This window comes from Carica papaya, chromosome 1 (assembly GCF_054855325.1).
Source record: "Carica papaya isolate Zhongbai chromosome 1, ASM5485532v1, whole genome shotgun sequence".
Taxonomy (NCBI): Eukaryota; Viridiplantae; Streptophyta; class Magnoliopsida; order Brassicales; family Caricaceae; genus Carica; species Carica papaya.
The window spans coordinates 9,431,110-9,455,637 of record NC_142309.1 but is presented as its reverse complement, the minus strand read 5'-3'; the positions used below and the strand labels follow the sequence as shown (position 1 = coordinate 9,455,637).

Genomic DNA, 24,528 nt, shown 5'->3' with positions numbered 1-24,528 from the left:
GAATTAATGAGAAATATAAATGGAAGCGTATTTGAATCCATCGCATAAAATTGTTCGCGTTCGGTGGTAGGATTTTTCGAATTAACACAGTGCCTTAAAACTAGTTTTTTTATGATGAGGAGATTTTAGAAAAATAAAAATGATAACCTTGTGATTCGGGGACCATAACTGCCTTTTATATCGACAAATTTTTACAATTTTCATTTCGTTCATAATAAAATAAGAATATTACAAAAATAATATATGCATATTACAAGCCAATACTTAAACTCGATGCATTAATGCTTCTGCTGTAGGGAGTCTTATGTATGCATAGATTTATATGCGTGGAGATATTGCGTACATTATTGGGATGGTAAGTAGATATTTAAGCAATCCAGGTATAGATCACTAGAAAGCAGTCAAACATGTCATGCAGTATCTATAAAAAATAAAAGGTTATATGCTCACGTACAAGAGGTTAGATCACTTGGAGATCATTGGTTCTTTTGATTTTGATTTTACCAGATGTCAAGAAAACATAAAATATACGTCAGCCTATATTTACTTGCTTATTGTGGGAGTTATTTCTTGAAAGAGTGTTAAACAAACACTTATAACCGATTGATTCAATATCTCTAAACCTAGAAAAGAGAGTTGAGGGTTGGAACAAGCGTATAACAAGAATTCTTGGAATTCCTTGGGGATTCTTGATTGGTGCTGAGCTAACTATAGTCCAAAGTCGTATCTCTTTAGTTAATAACCTCTTCTACACCGCAGTAGAGTTTGTAGCTTATTATGAGATATCCAGTCATGGAATATAGTTGCAAACTTTTGTCACTGGACTCTGTAATAACTAATCATACTCCTCACCATATCTTTAAGTGTTATATTTCACATTTCAGCAACACCATCCATGTTAGGAGAACTTTGCATGATGTACCGTGGGATGATGCTCCATTCATCCAGGAATCGAGAAAATGGTCCTGAACGCTATTCACCTGATCCGTCATATCTACCATAATATTCACTACCACGGTTAGATCTAACAACCTTAATCTTTTTATTGAGCTGGTTCTTAACTTCTGTTTTAAAACTCTTGAACACATCCAAGGACTGAGACTTCTCATAAATAAGATATAGATAGTTATATCTTGAATAACCATCTATAAATATTATTAAATATTGTTGACTATTCCAAAAAGCCTCAGATAAGAGTCCACAAATATCTGTATGAATTAGTTCTAATATGTCCATATCCCTGTTGGTACTTAACATCTTAATATTTGTATGTTTTTTCTTAATAAAATAGACACATATGTCAAAATCTAAAATATAAGAGGGATCTAGAATTTTTTTTAACACAAGTTTTCAATTTTTCGTTGGGAGATGTGACATAATCTCTTGTGCCATAAAGAAGTGGAATTCTCCTTGGTTAATTTTTTTTTATACCTCTTGTACCAACATGTAAAGATTCATTATAAGAAGCAATTGTATCAAGTAAATAAAGATTATCATGCACTGATAAAGAGCGAGAACCAACCAAATTTGAATTAAGAAAAAGAAATTTTTTTTATTTCCAAATGAACATGAATAACCAAATTTGTCTAATACAGCAATATAAATCACATTTTGTCTAAACGACGTACAATAAAAGTCTCTTATAAATCCAAATAATATTCAGTTCTTAACAATAATCTAAATTTGTCAATTGTTTCCACCTTGACTAGTTTGCCATCGCCCACATAAATGAATCTAGCACCATCACTTAGCTTGTGAAAATAGAGGCAAGCTTGCATAGACACATTGATGTGAGTTGTGGCACCAGAATTTATCAACTAGGTGTGTGTAGATACAAAAGTTAAATTAACTTCATAACAAAGGAAATTAAAAAAAAACATACATTTCTTTGCGTGCCACGCATGATAGTTAGTGCAATACTTCTTCTGGTGTCTTGGACCTTTATAGAAGAAACAAACATTTTCGGTCTGAACCTTCTGTTACTTCTTCTATTGTACTGGAGCTGCGACAGATTTACCTATTTTTTTCTTATTATTCTTATCATTTGAGATCACTGCGAAATGAACACTCTTTGTCCTCTCATACTTGAGCATTTCCTCATCCTGAACACAATGTAAAATGAGCTCATTCAGATTTCAAGATTTTTTTTGACAGTTGTATGTCACCTTAAAAGGATTGAACTGTTGTGGAAGATAAATCAAAACAAAGTACATAAGTATTTCTTTTGACAATTCCACTCCTATGCCTTGAGTTTTACATGCACATGTGATATCTCTATTATGTACTCTCTCATGTTTCTATTTTTTTTATAGCTTATAGAAACATGAGTCGATAGAAGTGTACATGCCTCGATCTTATTACTTTTGGCGAAATGTTGTTCTAGAAAATGAAAAAAATCTCTAATTGTTGTGATCTCATCGGACATTGTGTCCCAAAAAAATCTTTAGAATGGCTTGTTCCATAACCAACATACTTATACGGTTTGACCGATCCCATATTTCAAACTCCTTCATTTCCTCAAGAGTGCTGTCTGGAGTAATCGGATGGGGTTGATCAACCCATAAAGCCTAATATATATCCACAACTTTAAATTCCTTTCCATCATCAACTTCAGTACCATTCCAGAAGGTTTTGGTAGAGATGATCAACTCACTAATATTTTTGATTTCTCTTTTTTTCTGAAATAAAAAGACTAGAGAATGCAAAAGTATTAGTGAAGTTGACCATCTCTACCTTTTGCAGTCTCAAGAAAAACTTTCACCATGCAAAGATCAATCATATGTCCAAGAAAATTGTGAAAATAAACATATTCATGAAAGATTTGGTATCCCAACAGTCTCGCAGTTTTCTGCATTCCAATCCAAAGTGGATGCACACGAAGGCTGTCCTTGTGTACACATATTTTAATATAGCTCATAAAAGCAAACCATTAATAATAATAATAATAACGAACATTGAATACCAAGAGAATTGAGTTTTACAAACTAACAAGCATGAGAAAGTGGGTTCTATTTACATTCCCGAGGAGGATTATAGTCATCTAGACGTGTTCATTGGATGGCCAGACAGACAAACATTGCTCAGAGTGTAAAAAGCAACTACATCAACATATGTCTATCAATTACTTGCCTTGTAGAAGATAAGCTGCAACACCAAGGAATATCATGAGATTCCTTTCTTTTTTAAGAGGGAATTTTAGGTGGATGCGTTATCAATCAATCAAGAACATCAAAAATTGAGAAGTATAAGAAGTATAAAGAATAAATCCTGTCATATCGCCATCAGTGAAAAATCAACCCCTAAGATAAAATCTTTAAGATTGGAAAGATAAACATATGTGGGCCATATGAGAATATAGCCTAGAGAAAAGTAGATCTTTTCGATGTTCCTAAGAAAATGATACAAAAACTAAATAAGAAAAATATGATTGACGTTAAATATCATATCCTTTCTCATTTGTTTAGTTTTTGCTTCAACTGATCATAATTAATTTTTTCATGAATTGATGCATTTCCATGAAGTATGTTGGTCAACGCAAAATATGACATAACCGTACCCTAAATTTTAACCAGCATAAATGTTCAGGAACTAGCCACAATCAATGTTAACAGCTGAGATCAAACTGCGATAACTCTAGTAAATAATATCTAAAACTAAAAGTGATTAATCGATTCATATACAAACTAAATTATTGAACATACAATAAAAAGATGTTAGAATTTCCCATAGGTTCTGATAGGTCCCAATCAGAAGCCTATTGAAGGTGAAGAAAATTTCTTATCGTTTGGGTGAGAAATAACAACAAAATTGTTTACAAATTTCAGATGATTTTTATTGCTGCAATTGAGTGCTTAAATACAAAAACTTCTAACTGAACTACTGCAACTAGAAAGAAAAATAAAAAATAAAAGATAAGCTTTAAGGATAAGATTGTGGCTGATTCCGGATAATGGCTAGACCCCATTTCCTGAACGTTTCTCCTCTTCTTTTGCACATTTTGCTTACATTCTGCACATGTGCTTTTACTTCAACATACCTTTTAGGTTTGATAGTGGGGCGTGGTGGAAGTAGTGGCCTTTGTTGTTTAACATTGCCTCCCCTTTTTTTTAGAACCTTATCCCCAAGGTTTAGATTGCCAAAGTGTTCTTGAAGTGTTTCAACATTTTTCCATGTTGCATCTTCTCTTAGGAGCTGTTTTCATTGAACCAAAATTTCCTCTACAATACGGGAGCCTTGCTTTGTCCAACGGGTATTAAGAATGGCATCTAGTTATAGAATGAGTTTGCGTTCATCTATCATTGTAGGTAGTGCATTCGGGCTACTAGGGGCGTCTCCTATTTTTTTTCCCAGCATGGATACATGGAAGACCGGATGTATTCGGGCCTCGGAAGGAAGTTATAGTTTGTGTGTAACCGATCCAATCTTCTGGATGATTTTGTAGGGCCTATAATAACGACAAGCCAATTTTTGATATGCCTGTTTGAATGTTGTCTGTTGCCTGTAGGGTTGTAGCTTAAGAAATACCCAATCACCTTTCTGGAACTGAACATCATCCTTTTGGCTTTGGAGAGCTGTTGCATTCAATTTTGTGTTGTTTGCGGGTTGGCCTTGATCCGCCTTAATGTCTCATCTCTAACAGTTAATTGGACATCCACTTCATCAACTGAGGTCGCCTCTAGTTAGTACTTGAGAATGACTAGTGGTGGGCAGCCATAAGTGCATAAAATGAGGTCATGCTAATGGCTGAGTGATAGGTAGTGTTGTACTAGAATTCGGCCTATGGAAGCATTGTGCTCCATTTTCGAGGTTGTTGGTGACTAGTGTATTACAAGTATTTTTCTACACACCGATTGACAACTTCGGATTGCCCATTTGTTTGCGAGTTGTAAGAGGAGCTCATCTTCAGTTGGGTTCCTGAAAGCTTGAAGAACTCTTGCCAAAAATGATTGATGAATATTGGATCCCAATCGTTTATAATAGATTTAGGCATGCCATGCAATTTTACTACACTGTCCACAAACCTCTCTGTTACGGTCTTTACTGAGAACGGATGAGATAGAGCAACAAAATTAGCAGACTTATTAAAGCGGTCGACTATCACGAAGATGACAGCTCTCCCATTGGAATGTGGAAGTCCTTCGATAAAATTCATTGTGATATCATCCCATACCTGACATGGAATGGACAAAGGTTGCAGAAGTCCTAGAGGGGAGAGGGTTTCCACCTTTGTCCTTGGGCATGTGTCACAGGCTGAAATATACTAGTAGATTGTGTTGCGCATTGTGGGCAGGCTAGTAAAATTGTTGGGCTAGGCGTTTGTAAGTTCTGAGTACACCTGAATGACCTCCCCACGAATAGTTATGAACTTCTTATAATAACTACTGACTAATCTCGGTATCTGAAGGTACTACTACCCAATTCTTATAGTAGATCAACCCAAATCAATCAAATTTGGTTAATTAATAAAAAATTCAAAAGTTCAACATTATCAAACATTTTGTGTTGTTATACTTTCATCATTAAATACTTCTTATCCTCGTCACAACCATCAACAATTAACAAAAAATTTTCCCTTACTGATACAGATGTCTCCCACAGCAAAAAGGTTTTCCCAGACTCTCATCACTCAATATCTCCTCCCATTTATCAAAGCCAATATGAGAAGAGTTAAAAAATAAGATTTGGTCCTTTAAGTCCTACTTTAAATTTCAAAAGTTTTGACAATTCTATTACTTTGCGTCCCAAAAAATTAATACAGAAAAACAAACAAACTACACATATCGGTTTAATAGAGTATCTATTCACTTTCATTAGAGGTAAACTATTTTCTTTAAAGATAACTATAGCCTCATTAATGAGTTTCCCATGACTGAAAAATTAAACTTGTGTTCTGTCAATATTAAACGCCAATCATCTTCATTCTCTAGATAAGAATCCTTACGAGATCTATTGAATTTTTTCTGCAATCTAATGAACAATACAAATGAAAAGAGAATTAATCATTTCTTTTTTCTTAATTCTTTCATTTGGAAAATCTTAAGATAGCTAAAAAAGACCTTGAAACAATTTGATACTCAGCCAAAATCGTACCTATTAAAGGTTTCATTTGGATAAAACATTTGAAGTGGCTAGGCATGTAACCATTCCACAAGGGAAATAGTCGAAGTCCCTAAAAATATAGCTGCTAAAATATGATTGTCCACTCCTCAGGAAAATAAACCAAACGAAGACCCATGACAATAATAATTAGATTCTTTTTTGGAGGCAACAAGCAAGTCATGTTACAGACAAAAGCATATGCATTTTGTTACCAATTTCCAAATTCTACTTTATAGCATTACCAAGAAAAGAATTTAGCCCAGCCACCTCTCAACTGAATATTGGCAAGGGTATGTCATTATATACAAACATAAAAAACTCAGAGACAAACATGAGGACCCCATGATTGTGTTAAAAATAAGTACCACAAATGTTATTACCTCTTTTCAACAACTAAAATTAAGTTATAAAAGAAGTACTTCAGCTTTTGTTGAAGCTCTTGGAAATGCCAATAACTTCTCAATCTCAGAATTCTTTGTAACGCCCAATAATTTTTAATTTATTATTATTATTATTATTATTATTAATTTTATTGTTATTTATTTTATTTTATTTTTATTAAATTAAATTAAAATAAACCTAATAAAATAAAATAAATATAAAATTGGGTAAAAATATTATTTGGATTTAATTGAAATTGATTTTGGGAAAAATGGGTGAAAATTAGGATTCTGGGGGTATTTTTGAAAAGAAAATCAGAAACCGGGGGTCAAAACGTAATTTAGAAAAATTATGTCCCGTCAGCAGCCACGTCAGCGGCCCAGTCAGCAGCCCTGGCCAACCAGGACCTGCCGTGTGGCAAGACCACGTCGACCCGGGAACGGGCCACGTGGGCGATCCGCGTGCGCGCGATCGGACGGCCCAGATGCGTCCCCGTGCGCACGGACGGCCCAGATTAAGCGTGCGCACGGACGGTCTAGATGCAAGCGCACGGACGGCCCAGATGCACGCACACGGACGGTCCAGATTCAATCGCGCACGGACGGCCCAGATTTAATCAAAATGGACGACTGTGATCAAAAGACAAAAGGGTATAAATAGAACTCCCACACCTGACCACAAAAACCCTAGCCGCCTGCCCTCGCCGGAGAAGACGAACCAGACGCCGGAGGAGCCAGCCGCCGCCACCCACCGCCACACTGGGGAGTTTTTTGACCGTCGATCGAGGTAAATTTCATACCCCCAGCTCGTTTTTCCACGCTGAGTTCCCCTGTGGCCAAATCGGAGCCAAAATCCCGGCCAAACGGCTGAAAAACACGACCGAAACCCAGCGGCGCCGCCACGTCCCTCCTCGATTTTTACCTCCGATGAGGCCCTTCCCGGCCTCCGTTTGATACAATTTTTATATCACCGTGATCACCATTCTTTTCTCTACAGGTTGATTAGAGCCGAATCACCAAAACACGAACCTCGCCGGAGAGCCGCCGCACCCGAGAGCATCGCCGCCGGTAAGCTTCGATTTTTTCGTAAATTTTTGGCCCCCCAAGGGCCCTAGGGTTGTTTTACCGCAAGGACCGATGCAAGTGTGGCCGAAAATGGCCAATCCGAGGCGAATCGCCGCCGGAGCATGGCGGAGCCGTCGTGCCAGAATTGCGATATTGGCCGAAAGGGGCCGTGGGTCTAATTTGGGATTTTTTGGGACACGTGCAGGTACCAGTAGTGCATTTTAGTTCCCCAGAAAAAATTCAGGAAAAATTAAGGACAGCCTGCAGGCGCACTGTAGAGCCGTATTCGGACTCCAAAATAAGTAAGGACCCCTCACCCTATTTTCTATCACGGTATTAAAGTTCAATAATGATAAAACGGTATTTCTTGAATCAACGAATGTGTGAAATTTCTTAAGGTCGCTAATGGAGCCCGAGTCTAGTGTGTTTGTCGGTTAACTGTTGTTTGACCTATTTTACAGTTTTAAATGCAGTATGAGGTCTTATGTTTTCATTTCATAGTTTCGTGTACATATTTTACTGTTTTATTGATTATGGGTTGAATGACTGAGAAACTGATGCTGTATGTTGTCTTGTTTGGCATAAATTACTGGTTTGCTTGTTTGTGTGTGAATTGATGATGCTGACTGAGGAAAAGGGGAATGAAAGGTTATGTAAATTGATAATTGTATAATGTGGTCAGCTTGACTAGATATCCTGGGAGATGGTGGACGGACCGGGTCCGTAGGGAACCCTACCGGGACTGTGGTCTCTCATACCGGACGGGGTATGGAGACCTTATGTGTTTTGGCGCCCATACCGGAAGGGGTATGGGGACAGCCCGTTTCACCCTCATACCGGACGGGGTATTGAGGTTTATAGTTTTGGCGCCCATACCGGACGGGGTATGGGGACGGCCCTGGAATCTGATTACAAATGTTAAAGGTTCACGGGTAGTGGGACCCCTATGGATCCCCATGGATACTAGTAGGCTGGTAAATGAGGAAAAATGTGTTGTGTAATGATTGAATGACAAATGTGTGATAAGTTGTAGCGCCCGGAGAAAAAAGGGCCGAAAAAAAAAGCCACGTCGGCAGCCACGTCAGCAGGCCCGGTCAGCAATCCCGGCCAACCGGGGCCTGCCACGTGGCAAGACCACGTCACTCCGGAACGGGCCACGTTGGCGATCCGCGTGAGCGCGATCGGACGGCCCAGATGCAATCGCACGGACGGCCCAGATTAAAACAAAATGGACGGCTGAGATCAAAAGGCAAGGGGTTATAAATAGAACCCCCACACCAGACCACAAACCCTAGCCGCCTGCCGCTCGCCGGAGAAGACAAACCAGAAACCGGCCGCCGCCACCCGCCGCTGCGCCGGGGAAATTTCTGACCGCCGATCGAGGTAAATTTCATACTCCCGACTCGTTTTTCCACGCTGATTCCTCCTGTGGCCAAATCGGAGCCAAAATCCAGGCCAAACGGCCAGAATACGCGGCCGAAGACCAGCGGCGCCGCGGCGCCCCTTCTCGATTTTTGCCTCCGACGAGGCCTTTCCCGGCCTCTGTTTGATGTAATTTTTATATCACCGTGATCACTATTCTTTTCTCTACAGGTTGACCGGAGCCGAATCACCAAAACACGAACCTCGCCGGAGAGCCGCCGCACCCGAGAGCGCCGCCGCCGGTAAGCTCCGTTTTTTCGTGATTTTTTGGCCCCCCGAGGGCCCTAGGGTTGTTTTCTTGCAGGGACCGATGCAAGTGTGGCCAAATTCGGCCGAAAACAGCCAACCCGAGGCGAGTCGTCGCCGCAAGCGGCGGCGCCGTCGCCGGAGCACGGCGGAGCCGCCGTGCCGGAGTTGCGATATTGGCCAAAAAGGGGCCCTGAGCCTAATTTGAGATCTTTTGGAACCCGTGCAGGTACCGTTAGTGCGTTTCAGTTCCCCGGAAAAAAATCAGGAAAAATTAGGAACAGTCTGTAGGCGCACTGTGAATCGTATTCGAATCCCGAAAACAAGTAAGGACCCCTCACCCTATTTCCTATCACGGTATTAAAGTTTAAAATGATAAAACGGTATTTCTTGAATTAACGAATGTGTGAAATTGGTTAAGGTGGCTAATGGAGCCCGAGTCTAGTGTGATTGGTGATTTACTGTTATTTGGCCTGTTTACAGCTTTAAATGCAGCATGAAGTTTGATGTGTTCATTTTACAGATTTGTGTGCATATACTACGTTTTTATTAATTATGGGTTGAATGACCGGGATACTGATACTGTATGTTGTCTGTTTGGCATGAATTACGATTTGCTTGTTTAAATGTGAATTGATGATGCTGACTGAGGAAAAGGAAAATAAAAGATTGTGTAGACTGATAATTGTATTATGGGGTCAGCCTGACTAGATATCATGGGAGATGGTGGACGGACCGGGTCCGTAGGGAACCCTACCGGGATTGTGGTCTCACATGCCGGACGGGGCATGAAGATCTTATGGTTTTAGCGCCCATACCGGACGGGGTATGGGGACGGCCCGTTTCACCCTCATACCGGACGGGGTATTGAGGTTTATGGTTTTGGCGCCCATACTGGACGGGGTATGGGGACGGCCCGTTTCACCCTCATACCGGACGGGGTATTGAGGTTTATGGTTTTGGCGCCCATACCGGACGGGGTATGGGGACGGCCCTGAAAACTGATTATGAATGTTAAAGGTTAACGGGTAGCGGGACCCCTATGGACCCCCACGGATACTAGTAGGCTGGTAAATGAGAAAAAGATATGTTGTATAATGATTGAATTACAAGAGGCGTGATAAGTGTTATGTTTACAGCTTATATTATTCCATGATTATGATAATGTTATTGTTTTTCTTATATTGTTTCATAAATTCCACCGAGGTAAGTGGATGGTAAAGATTTTATCATAAATAAAAGGATTTGTTGTAAAACATGCTCCATGGGTCCTTTGTGTTTTCTACCCACCTTTACCTCCGTGACGGTGAGATATCGTGATGTTCTTACTGGGCTAGTGTAGCTCACTCCTTATTTAACCATTTCAGATCAGGAAGACATGGTTCCCGAGCCCGTTCCGCAGGAGGACGACGAAAGGGATGCCTAGAGACTCTGTAGTCATAATCATAGCTTTATTTTCGAGTTTATCTTTTAGTTAGTTTAATCTTTTATATTTTAAGTACGTTTTTGGTTTTCGTGTAAGGGATATTAACTGAAATTTTGATCTCGCTTCCGCATTTGATATAATTAAATACTCATTTCATTTTAATATTTCCGGGGTCGTTACATAAGTATTATGTTATACAGCTCATATGATTTCATGATAATGATAATGTTACTGCTTTCGTATATTGTTTTATGAATTTCACCGAGGTAAGTGGATAGTAAAGGATTTTATTATTGATAAAAGAATTTGTTGTAAATTATGCTCCATTGGTCTTTTTGTGTTTTCTACCCACCTTTACCTCCGTGACGGTGAGATAGTGTGATATCTTTACTGGGCTGGTGTAGCTCATTGCTTATTTAATCATTTCAGATCAAGAAGACATTGTTCCCGAGCCCGTTTCACAGGAAGACGGCGAAGAGGACGCCTGAAGACTCCGTAGTTATATTTATAGCTTTTATTTTTGAATTTCTCTTTTAGTTAGTTTGTTTTTTTATACTTTGAGCACGTTTTTTGTTTTAGTGTAAGGGATGTTAATCAAATTTTTATTCTGCTTCCGCATTTGCCCTTTTTAATACACATATTTCATTTCAAAATTCCGGGGCCGTTACATTCTTTCCATCATAGCTTCAGTACCATTCAAAAAGTAGAGATGGTCAACTTCACTAATGCTTTTGCATTCTCAAGGAAAACTTTCACCAGGTAAAGATCAATCTCATGTTCGACAAATTTGTTAACGTAAATATATTCCAAAAGATAGGGAACCCAATTGTCTTAAGGTTTTCTGTGTTCCATTCCAAAGTGGACGCGTATGGAGTCCTTGTGCCTACATATTTTAATATAGTTAAGAAAAGCACATCATTGATAATAATAATAATAATAATAATAATAAGCTTCCATTTAGAACAATTAAAACCATGTTGTCCCTAAATGAGAGTGGCTAATAAATAACCATTGAATACCAAGAAAATTGAAGTTTACGAACTTTACAAGCATGAGAAAGTGGGCGTTATGGACATTCGGCATTCTACTGAGGAGAACTATAATCATCTGAATGCTTCTTGGATGGCCAAACAAACATATAGACACTGCTCAGGTTGTGAAAAGTAATTGCATTTGCATATGTCCATGAATTACTGGCCTTGCAGAAGAGAAGCTGCAACACCAAGGAATATCATGAGCATGGTCGTATTCTTTAAAAGGAAAGCTAAGAAGATTCATTTTCCATCAATCAAGAGTTTAGCCAAAATAAAGGAAAATCAAGAAGTATAGGAAATGGACAAAGGACATACCTCATAGAACAAATTATCCACAATTAGTACAGTAACATTACAGAGTTCATTAAGTAACTTTAAAGCAGTGTGACTAAGGGCATCTATACTCATTAGGTTTCTATAAACTTCTCCAACTTGAATATCTGTATGATGAATAGAAAAACCACCTTTGATATGATAGATTCGTGCAAGATTTCCCCTTAATATAAGTGATATAAGACTTGGGTATAAAGATTCATCTCAATTATTTGGAAACCCACGACAATAGTCTAGACGAAGATACTTGAGTCTGAGAGCAGAAACAGTTAGAAACTTTAGATAAGACATATTGCAATTCCACAAATGCACAGATTCCAGCACCGGACATGACGAGAATAATTCACCTGTCAGATCGCCGTCATTGAAAATGACACCCCCAAGTCACAATTCTTAAAGATTGGGAAGATAAACAGATGTAGGCCATCGGAGAATATAGAAGCTGACAGAGAAAGTAAATCTTTTCAATGTTCTGAAGAAAAAGATACAGCGGCCAAGCCTTCTTGGTTCAGCAACACAAGCTTCAATAACAAGCGAAATCAATCCATTTCATCTTTAAAATGAAATATGCTCTTTCTCTCCATAATTTGAATTTGATGACTGGTATATCAGAATCATCATGATGCAAGAGTGTCTGGTCTATCAATTCACAAAATGATCAAGTCTAGTTTCAGTATCAGCAAATTGCGAGGAATCAAATACAAGATTCGGAAGATACGAAGGGTGTCCTTCTGCCTACACACTTTATATAGTTAAGAAAAACACATCTCTAATAATAATAACAATAATAAGCTTCCATTTAGTACAATTAAAATTGTTGTATCCCTACATTAAAGGAAAACATAACTCAGTTACCATAAAAGTAGCTGCATCAAATGCCATAAGGTAAAAACTAAGGCAGAAACAATATGAAGTAAAAAACAAAAACAAAGAAAAACTACTTTCAAGCACGTAAACTGGTTCATGAGGACACAAAGATCCTGCCGACATTACTAATTTATCTCTATATCATGAAAGCTTGGGACATATACTACAAGCAAATCACGACGGGCAAGCAAATGAATAAGCATGGCTCAAATTTCATATGTACCTATGAACAGAAAATAACAGAACACGAGGATCATTCCAGATTGTTTCTTGAGTACCATTACCACGGTGAACATCCCAGTCAACAATCAAGATTTTGTTTAGACCCAAATTTGGCTGAAAAATAGAAAAACGTATATGGTTAACAAGGAAACAACTTATTAAAGGATGGAAAAGGAAACATCTAACCTAAATCAATATAGGTAATTATACATCTAACAAAAAAAAAAACAATTGATTAATAACTTCAGGTAAGAAACCTATATCTAAAGAATTAAAACTGACTCTTACTCTTACATTTAATAAAAAACGTGTTGCAATAGTCACATTATTAAATAAACAAAAACCCATAGCTTCATCTTCTTTGGTATGATGCCCTGGAGGCCTAACGATAGCAAAAGCGGAATCCAACTCCTTTTTGGCAACCCTCTCTGCTACCTATTGGATAAAACAACAATATTTAGCTCTTTACTTGAAATATAAACTAGGTTATAATGAGTAACAGAACTGTGCTGAAAAATATTCTCGAAGTTAACAAGTTGGTCTGCTGATGCCCAAGCATTTGAAAGATAAAACATACACATTGACCATGATAAACCTGATATCACACACTAATTAATCATTAAAAGAAAATTGCAAAATATTCTTATATACAGGTTGCATCTCCTTGATACTTCAAATAAGTTATACTTTTTTTTTCAAAGAATTAAAAGTTCTTGAAATGGACAAACAGCACAACAAAACCGTTAAAATCCACTACGTAATTGTTGGTTTATTACCTCGATGACAGAGCCAGCAGCAAGATATGCAGCAAGAAGAAGGAAAGAGAAGAATCCCCTGCAGCGGCTGAAGAGGTGAGGCCATGGAATCTGAGAACTAGGCGGTCAACGTGTGAGGCACCGATTTTTGGTTGGAGCAGGAAACAACCACCAGAATGTCGACTACAGCAACAACAACAACAAAGGATTGAGGATCGAGGAGAAGAGACTAAATTCTTGGCCGATGAGGAGTGAGGTGATGAAGTCGTCGAGGACGAGGGAATGAGGAGGACTGTCAGAAGGAGATCGAGTAGGATTCTCCAGAGTTGATGTTTCCTGGTTGTATTTGACGGAGATTACAGTTTATACCTACAAGGTGGAGATCGCTGAAAAGGAGGCTCAACCAAGAGACGAAGCAAGATTATTTTGTTTTGGTTAATTACTGATTCGACAGAAGGACTGCATCTTCATGATGCATGACGCTTCCTTCATCTTCATCGTCGTCGTCATTTTCTTTCTCTAGCTGTTTTGCAACAGGTTTCATAGCATCCATCTCTGTTGTAAGATTGTATGAAACCACAGCCACACGCAGACTTACTGGGAAGCGGCGCGTTCTATCCCTCGGGGTTAAAGATGAATTTATAAACCCTACCTCCCAAAACACAAAGAAGATGAATATATACCGATTACAGCACCCAACAAGGCTAACTCGTTTGTCTCTCTTGCATAATTCCTGATCCAATTGTTCTTCATTTGGGGGGGCCCCTTGATCCAATCTAAGAAATGTTGAATCAATTTTTTTTTTGTAATTAAGTTTTTATTAAATCGAACTTTTATCTATTTTCCTCTCTTCCACCCAAAAAAAAATTATTTTATAAAATTATTTTATTAATAATTTTTAAAATTTGAAGCAATTTTTTTACCTATAATATTTGATCATCGCAAATAATTTAAAATAATTTTAAGTATATTTTAAAGTATTATATTTATTTATTTATTAGATAAAATTAAATTTCAACAATTAAAAAAAATAATCGTTAAATACTAAAAAAAATTGTTGCAAAAACTTTTTTTAGTAATATAATAAAATCGATTACTATTTAAAAAATGATGGAATTTTAAATATGTTACAGTGTTAATGAAATTATTATTAAATTTGATAAAATTAAAGTAAAATTAATATAAATATATATATACATATTTAATCATAAAATTTCTTACAACTAATTAAAAATCCGTAATCAGAATAAATTTTTATTTATTTATTTCTATTCATAAGAATATGATACTTTTACTTTTATTAAAATAATTGAATAACCAAAAATAGAAATATAAAAATCACGTTTAGATATTAAATAATTAAATATATAAATAATATTTAAAAGAAAAATATTTCAAAGAGAAAATAATTATGCAATTTAAGTACATTAGTTGGCCAAAAATAAGATTTTTGAGTTTGTATTAATTAGATTTGATTTATCACTAAAAATTCAAAAATTAAACTCAATTTTTCTCATAACATAAGTCATTAATCAAAGTCAAAAAGATGAGAGATCTAAATATATATACATATATATATATATATATATATAATTTTACTAAAAAAATTTCATGTTTAAATAAAACCCTAACTAAACAATTTTAATTACTTGCTAAAAAACCGTACTCGTTTAATATAAAATTTAATGTTAAAAATAACCAAATCACTAATTAGTTTTCAAAATAATCTTTAATAATATCAAGAGTCTTCCTACCAAATTCTAATAAGAAGATAATTAATTTGCATAGTGCAATCAAGAGCTATAATTTCTATTTACTTCAAGTAACATAGATATTGTAAAATTTGATAAAAGTAGAAAACAACACTAGTAGAAACCTTTCAAAGAGCAATCTTTTAAATTGCTATAGTTTTGACAACTTTATTACTTTACATGCAAAATGATTAATTTAACAATGAAAAATATACTGCATATCTCCGTCTCTGTAAAATATATATCTATTTGTTTAATAGAGTAACTATCACTTTCATCAAAATACTATACAGTACCAATGTAAGTCTTCAAAATTATAAGACCAAAGAATTAAGTTGTTGTTTCGTCTGTAACAACCCGAACTTCAATATTAGTGGGTACGGATGTTTACACAACATTTTCAACTAGTGAAATCAATAAATATTAAGGCTTTAGTGGAACCCCAATCTTGTTTGCTTAGCCATTTATAGCATAATCTTTAATCCTCTAGATTGCCTAAATAGATTATAAATTATAATTATATTTAACGTAAACTACTTTAGTATTTATGAGTCTATTATAATGTTAGTAATTTTAAATTTTTATTTTTATTAATATTAATATTCTATTTTATTAGAAGTAGTATATCGAATCTTAGTAGTTTTAATATTTCTTAATTTATCCAATTTAGTGAAAATTACTTATAGAACATTATAAATGTCTTTGAAATTTCACTTCTTGGAGAAGAATTCAATTATTCAATAAAATACTTTTGGGATTTCTCAATTTTCTAGTTTTATAATGCAATCAAACCTTTTTACTTAAAAAAAAAAAGTAATACATTCAAACTCTTAAATGCGTTGCTTAAAATTTATTAATTATAATATCTAAGAAATCTACTAACTATAATATTTAGGAAATCTTAGGAGTAATATTTTTATTTTTATTCCCAAATCTCTAAGTTAGCAATTATCCCAATTAATTTTACATTTTTTATAAGAAGAGATGTTTGATTCAAATCCTTTAACAAGAATATTGATACTCATTGTAAATTCCTGAATAACTCACTTTATATATTATTAGTTTTTAAAGAAGATGATTAAAAATATTTCAAGTTCTATAAAGAAAATGTTATTTGATCGGCGTTTGCTATTTATTTGGACACATGTCTCCTTTATTTAACTCGTAATAAAATCTCAATTTTGAAAGGAAGTTTCTTAAAATGTGAACTTTTTACTCTTTTCTTCCCATACATTATTCCTTTTACTATTTACCATCTTGCTCCATTTTTTCTTATTTTTAGATTCTAACTTTTTAAAAATCCAAATTGAGATGAAAAATGAACGCTAAGAAATACACATCATGAACTAGTTTAAAACATTCAGTACTTAGACCAAGGGTTAAGTGATCCTGGTAACTATACTCAAAACTAATATCTATATCTTTAATTGTATCTTTTCATATCATAACTTTTTAAACATATCAAATTAAAAGCTTTAGTAAATTTTTGAATAAAATTTACAGGAAACTGCTCTCACATCCTGATAAATTAATATTAAAAAACAAAAATGTCATATATACTTTTCATCCTTACGTGACTCTTCAAGCCTTCACTCCCCTCATCTCTTTCTCTCCCTAAAATTATCTTCTAAATCATCGTCCATAACAAATCTATGAGGTCAAAATATCAACACCACTGGAAAGAAATACTCAAAATTTCTTATAAAAAATATAAGTTATTAGATCATTTAAAGACCAACACCCATATCAACATGTACAAAATCCCCAAATTCTAATGATGTGGACAAACAAACCCTTTGTTTCACCTTCAACAATTAAACAACCTGTGAGTTCACTCCCTTACAGGACTCTAACAACCATAATTTCATTGCAAGCCCCATTAATTTCTCAATTGATATTTGTCTTCTGATATTCTGTAAGCTTTATGCTTGGGCAACAGTTGCTTGCTACCTATAAATGCTATTGTATTTTTTATTTTTCTCTGGGGGAAAAACAAAAAAAAAAAAATTATACCAAAAGTGATATGTGCTTAAGTAATGATAATCTCATCTTTAACCTCAATTATATCTTTTTTTCTATCCAAAAAAGAAGTAGTACAAATATTATTACCTCTTTTCAGCAACTAAATTTAAATTACAACTGCAGTACTTTTGTTGAAACTCTTGAAAATGCTAATAACTTCTTCATAATCATAGATTTATTTTCATCATCAGCTGTAGTAAAATTCAAAAAAGTGGAGATGGTTAATTTTGCTAATGCTTTTGCATTCTCAAAGAAAATCTTAACTCGGCAAAGATCAATTTCATGTCCAACAAGCATGTTAATGCAAAAATATTCCAGAAAGTTTGACATCCCAGTAGTCTCAAGGTTTTTTAAACTCCATTCTAAAGTTGACAAATATGAAGGCTGCTCTTGTACCTGGACATATTAACATAGTTTAGAAAAATAAAATAATAATAAGCCTGCATTTATAACAATTGAAGACTTGTTATTCTAAAAAAAAAATAGTAGCTAATAAATATGCATTTAATATGAAGAAAATAAAGTTTAGGAACTTACAAGAATGGTCTTGTAGAAGAGAAAGTTTAAAACAAAATTTTAAGGAAAATGGAAGGAATATGCATTACCCATCAATCAAGAGCCTAAGAAATCTCCCGCAAGTTTTTACCAAAAAAAAGAAGTATGAGAAATAGACAAAACATATACCTGCTAAAATAAATTATCCACACATAGCATAATAACATTACAGAGCTCACTCAACAACTTTAAAGCAATGCGAGTAAGAACTCCATACTCATATGATTTATGTACACTTCTCCAACTTGAATAACTGCATTATGGATAGAACAGTCATCCCGTATATGATAGTTTCTTACAAGATTTTCACTCAATACAAGTAAGGTAAGACTTTGTCCATGAAGATTGATTTCAATGGTTTTGAGCCCATGATAATAAGGTAGACGGAGAATTTTGAGTCTGAGAGCAAAAATGTTTAGAACCTTTACACAAAAAAGATGGCAATGCCATAAACGCACATACTCTAGCACTGGACATGATGAGAATAAATCATCTGTCAGATTTTCGTTCTTTAAGATTGGGAAAACAAATAGATGTGGGTCATCTGAGAATATAGCTCATGCAAAAAATAAATATGTTTAATGTTATAGAGAAAAAAAACAGGAGCCAAACCCTCATGGCTCAATAACACGTGCTTCAACCATAGAGTACTTAACATTATGTTTCACGACAAAATCAATCCATTTGGTCAGAGAGGAGTCTGCTTTTTCTCCCTGTAATTTGAATTTTATGGTTAGTATATCTAATTCATCATGATTCAAGAGTGTATGATTTATGAATTCCACAAAATAATCAGGTCCACTTTCAGCATTAGCAAATTGCAAGAAATCCAATACAAGATTGGAAAGAGACTGGTAAGTGTATCTCCATTGTTTTGACAAAATTTACGTTCTTATTGCATCTTATATGGGAGCACACAAAGAATAAGCTTGTGAAGATCTTCAGGTAAGCTACTTAGTTTATCTTTAGGTTCTATGTTGACACTTTCACTCTGAGATGAAGTCTTTTGAAGTCCACTTCTTCTATGATTTAGGCATGTCAAAAACAAATTTTCATTAGCAAGATAAATTATTCCAATATTATATTGACAAGTAATTTCATATCATATCGAAGTTAAAGCATGAACTTTTCATTTCATTGGTAAAAAATAAACATTTTGAAATTAATATATTGATGAGTAAACAGGTGCTTGTTTGACCCTCTCTTCCATATTTCCACATATTAGATACAAAGAGAGCGAGAGAAAATATTAGAGACAAATAATAGCATTATAGTAAGTTGATTGTCAATTTTGCATAATTTCTTAAGCAACATTCTTATACGAACAGAACTAAACAAAACTTAGCACTAAGAAAGACATAATAGACTTAGGCTATAGTTGAAACAAGTGAACTTTTGTGGAATTTATTTGAAAATCCACATAAAGTTTGACTATAAGATGATAAATATCATTGAAAGATGATAAATGTTTACCTCCTGAGAAATCCCAAATGATGTTAAAACAATGAACTCTAAATCAATATGGAATTCAAAAATCTCTATTTCAATTTCACAATAATTTTCTTGGATGTCAACTTTTATCATTCAAATAAGATTTTGACTCTCTTAATGAAACAAAGTGGGAATTTCAAGATGAATTCCAAAAATGAAGCTATTTTCTTCCAAACATAGCCCTTGAAATTACTCTCAACATGACAAAAATGTAACAGTGACTGCCAATGCGATAAAGCTTGAAGAAATTCAATGTCATGTCTCACAATGAAAAAGATGTCAATTATTTTTCAATGAAGCTACTAAGAAGAAACAATACTTTAGATTGCACGCCATTAATGAGAAAAGTAATTTGCTTAAACAAGCCTTGTATAGATGAACCACCAAAGTAATTCAGCATCAAAAACCATGAAATTGAATGCCAAATAAACACTAAGAGAACTTTTTACTTGTATAATCCTCATAATTAATTAGGCAAGGGAAGGGAGGGCGTCTAAAATATTTTATAAGAGTATCAAAGGAAAACAATTCACAAGGCCAAATATAAAAAACTTAATTGTCACATTGTGATTTATAAAGCCCACTAGGTAGCAACAATGCAAAATTCTATCAGAATAAAACACAAAAAAGGTTATACAATAATGATCATAATAATAGCAAGAATAATAGATAAGATCTTGCTAAGAGATCTCGCAAGAAAGGGGAGAGGGGGAGAAGCCAATTGATAAGAACAATCCATAACCCTCACCCCCTTAACTAGAAACAAGGAGGAATGATATAAAATCTAACAGGAAATGAAAATGATCATAAGAAGAGAACTAAATTAAAGCAAAACAACATTTATATCCTACCAAAAAGAAATCCTCACTATTAGAACTGGCAAGTCCAGAAGCAATGTCTTATTTTATTCAACAGAGACCAGATCTTCCCAAGAATAAGAAACTATACCTTTTTCTATCCTTTCCTAGTGATCAAGTTCAGAACAAAGAGGAAATTCCTTTGCTGTTGCAAAGAAAAAGGAACAACTATTGTTACGTGTGATTATTTAAAAAACTTTAAAAAGCTGCTAGTGGCCCAGTATAAAAACACACTAATAAGGAAAATAGGATTTTGGATTTGCTTGAAAAGTATTTTCAGTCATTACATTTTGTTTGCTTAGGCATTTATGGTATAATCCTTATCGCTCTAAATTGTCTAAATAGATTACAAATTATAATTATGTTTAATGTAAACTACTTTTAGTATTTATAAGTTTATTATAATGTTAATAATTTTAAAATTTTATTTTTATTAATATTAGTTTTCTATCTTATTACAAGTAGTATATCGAATCTTAGTAGTTTTAATATTTTTGAACTTAACCCATTTGATAAAAGTTACTTAGAGAACATTATAGATGCCTTTGAAATTTCACTTCATAGAGAAGAATTCAATTATTCAACAAAATACTTACGGAGTTTCTCAATTTTCTAATTTTATAATGCAATCAAACCCTTTTATAATAAAAAAAAATTAATACAATCAAACTCTTAAATGTAATGTTTAAAACTTATTAATTATAATATTTAAGAAACCTTAGGTGTATTGTCTTTATTTTTATTTCCAAATCTCTTAGTTAGCAAATTACTCTAATCAGTCATACATTTTTTTATAAGAAGAAATGTTTGATTCAAATCCTTTAACAATAATATCGATACTCATAGTAAATTCTTGAACAATTCACTTTATATATTATAAATTTTTTTAAAATAAATATATTATTAGTTTTTAAAGAAGATAATTAAAAATATTTTAAGTTGCACAAAGAAAATTTTATTTGCTAGGCGTTTGCTATTTATCTGAATACCTACCTCTTTTATTTAACCTGTAACAAAGAAAATAATTAAAAATATTTTGTGCAATGTTAATATATGTTAAGAGAGTGACAGTGAAGACATAATTTTCTAAAGCAATATTGAAGGTATGATTATTTGAGAGAAAAGATAGAGTGTGCCAATTGTGGATGAGAGAAGAAACTAATGAAACAAAGAGTTTGCTTTTGTCATTGACACTTATTTCACAATTTCAATATCCCTCTGGAGTATTTACAGGTGAATTACACATAATAATATCAAGTTTAATGATAGATTTACATTCAAGTAATTAAAATGTGTATGATTTAAAAGATATTATTAAAAATATCAGTTCAAGTTTGAGAAACACATTAAAATATAATTTTTACTTTATAGTAAACTCATGTATTATAGTAAATTCATCATCCACTTTAGCAATTAATACAAAAATAAAAAATAAAAAATTTCACAGAAATCTCAACATCAAGTAACCTTTAAAAAGTTCACCAGACCAAGTGTAACGACCCCGAAAATTTAAAAAGAAATACATAAAATAATTTAAGTGCGGAAGCGAAATAAAGGTTAAGGTTAACATCCCTTACACGATAACTCAAAAATACTAACAAACATCACGGAATAAATTCTCTGAAAAAAATATGAAAAATAGAAAGAATAAAGGAAACTATAAAGTATCTAGCATTTACTCGTAGCCTTCTTTCGGATCGGGCTCGGGAACCGAGTCCTCCTGATATGAAATGGTTAAATAAGGGGTGAGCTATAATAGCCCAGTAAGGACATCATAATATATCGCCGTCACAGAAGTAAAAGTTGATAGAAAACTAAAAACAACCAATAGAGCACAAATTTTAAACCAATACATTCATTAAAATTAAAACCATTTTTCCTTTTTCTTACCATTGGAGAACTTGCGAAAACAACTTATAAAAACAATAACATCATACAGATCATAACTTCATGCACAATCAGTAACATAGAACATATCATAAATTTATATTCATTAACAATAACTAATCATCACCGTTTCTCATTTCACCAGTCTACTAGTATCCATGGGTATTCATAGGGGTGTCTCTGCTACACGTGAACCCTTTCCATTAACAATCTTAATTCCAGGGTCCTCCCTATACCCCGTCCGGTATGAGCGCCAAAATATTAAAGCTTAATACTTCGTCTGGTACGAGGGTGAAGCGGGTCGTCCCTATACCCCATTCGGTATGAGTGCCAAATAACCAAGTCTCCATACCCCGTCCGGTATGAGACAACGTTCACGGTAGGATTCCCTATGAACCCGGTCTGTTCACCATCTCCCAAGATATCTAATGAGGCTGTCATCTTATCCATTTATCAGATCACATCCCATTCCTATTTGTTTTTAGTCTCCGTCACCAATCAAACATAAATACATAAACAAGTAACGTGCATCCAACAAAGCAATCATATTTTAGATTTCTAAAATCAAACAGTAGTGAAGTAAGCAGTGATACATATGTTTAAAACCGTAGAATAGATAAACCAGATACCATAATGCATCTAAACTGTAAAATAAATCAAACAGGAATCAACAAAGAATAATGTTCTGTTCGGGCTCCATTAGCAATCGTAATTAATTATGCATATCTATTTAATTTGTACAAAATACAATATTATCCTTTATTCAAAATTCAATTCCATGATAGGAAATAGGGTGAATGGTCCTTACTTGATTTGATGCCGAACTCTAGATGGTTACTGCGGGCGGTCCTTGAGTTCCCTAAATTTTCCTTCGGAAACTGAAACGTGCTCACGGTACCTACAAGTGTCCCAAATAAACCAAAAAATCATATCAGGGGCTTACTTAGCCAATTTCAAAATTCTGGCACGGCGGCTCTGCCGTGCTCCAGCGACGGGCAGCGGCGATCTGCCTCGGGTTGGCTGTTTTCGGTCGAACTTGCACTGATTCTTGCGAGAAAGCACATTTAGGGTCTCAGTGAGCCGAAAAAATGCAAAAACCGTCACCGACGATGGGGCTCTCCAGTGCAACGACTCTTCTGGCTCATGCTGCGGTTGTGTGTTTTGCTTCAGTCAACTTATAGAGAAGGAAATGGTTGTCACAACGGTGGAAAAATCATATTGGCAGGTTCTTTCACTCCGATTTGGCCATGGGTGGGTTTAAAATTGAATTTCATTCAAGAGAGAAAATTTTTATCTCGTTTGGCGGTCGAAAATTGCTCCGATACGGCAGCAGGTGGCGACGGTCGGCTTTCCAGCAACTAGGCTGTCCGTGCGCGATTCAATCTGAACCGTCCGTGCACGATGCAAATTAGGCTGTGCGTGCGTGTTTTTAATCTGGGTCGTCCGTGCGCGCAGGAACGGATCTCAGCCGTTCGATCGCTCGCACACAGATCGCCCACGTGGCTCCCCCCCACGTGGCCTCTCGCGTCAGCGTCTCTGCCACCTGGCTCGTCCTGGTTGGTCGGGGCAACTGACGTGGCGTAACTTAAATTATTTTTTAACATTCGATTTCTAATTTTTCTTTCAAAAATACCAACAGAACTCAAAATTTCACCTCTTTTTCCTAATATTATTTTCAATTAAATTGCTAACCAATTTTTATCTTTATTATTATTATTAAATTAAATTAAAATTATATAAATAATAATTATATTTATATAAAAATAATAATAATAATTAATAAAAAAAAAAAAAAATGGAATGTTGGGTGTTACACCAAGCTTGTTTTCCTGTACAACAAACACTTTTACAAAAAGAATATTTCTTAAAATTAAGGATCCTAATATTTCCAAAATTGTTCTAGGTTATTTTTATACAATCTTAAGAAATCAGCTTGCAAATATATTTTGTCACTAGCATAGTGGCCCACAAACAAAATGGCAGCTAGGTATAATTCAAACATGTGTAAAATTTAAAGTTCTGGAACTTACAAGCATAAGAAAACATTCAACATATTTTGGTACTTGGGACTTTAATCTCCTGGATGTATTTCTTGAAACTATGTAGATACTGCTTA

At 34.7% G+C, this 24,528-nt stretch overlaps 1 long non-coding RNA gene across 8 annotated transcripts; it reads right to left on the bottom strand.

Moving 5' to 3' along the window:
• Positions 1-11,415: 11,415 nt before the first annotated feature.
• LOC110810805 (uncharacterized) lies at positions 11,416-14,604 on the bottom strand. Of its 8 annotated transcripts, none has more exons than XR_002539036.2 (4): positions 13,871-14,604; positions 13,389-13,529; positions 11,686-13,208; positions 11,416-11,521 (listed from the first exon to the last, which is right to left on the bottom strand). It is a non-coding gene; the product is annotated as an uncharacterized LOC110810805 (long non-coding RNA). The 8 variants fall into 8 exon arrangements; XR_002539037.2 differs by lacking the exon at positions 11,416-11,521 and having other exon boundaries at positions 11,557-11,851; positions 11,988-13,208; positions 13,871-14,603; XR_002539040.2 differs by lacking the exon at positions 11,416-11,521 and having other exon boundaries at positions 11,557-11,851; positions 12,137-13,208; positions 13,871-14,603.
• Positions 14,605-24,528: the final 9,924 nt, after the last annotated feature.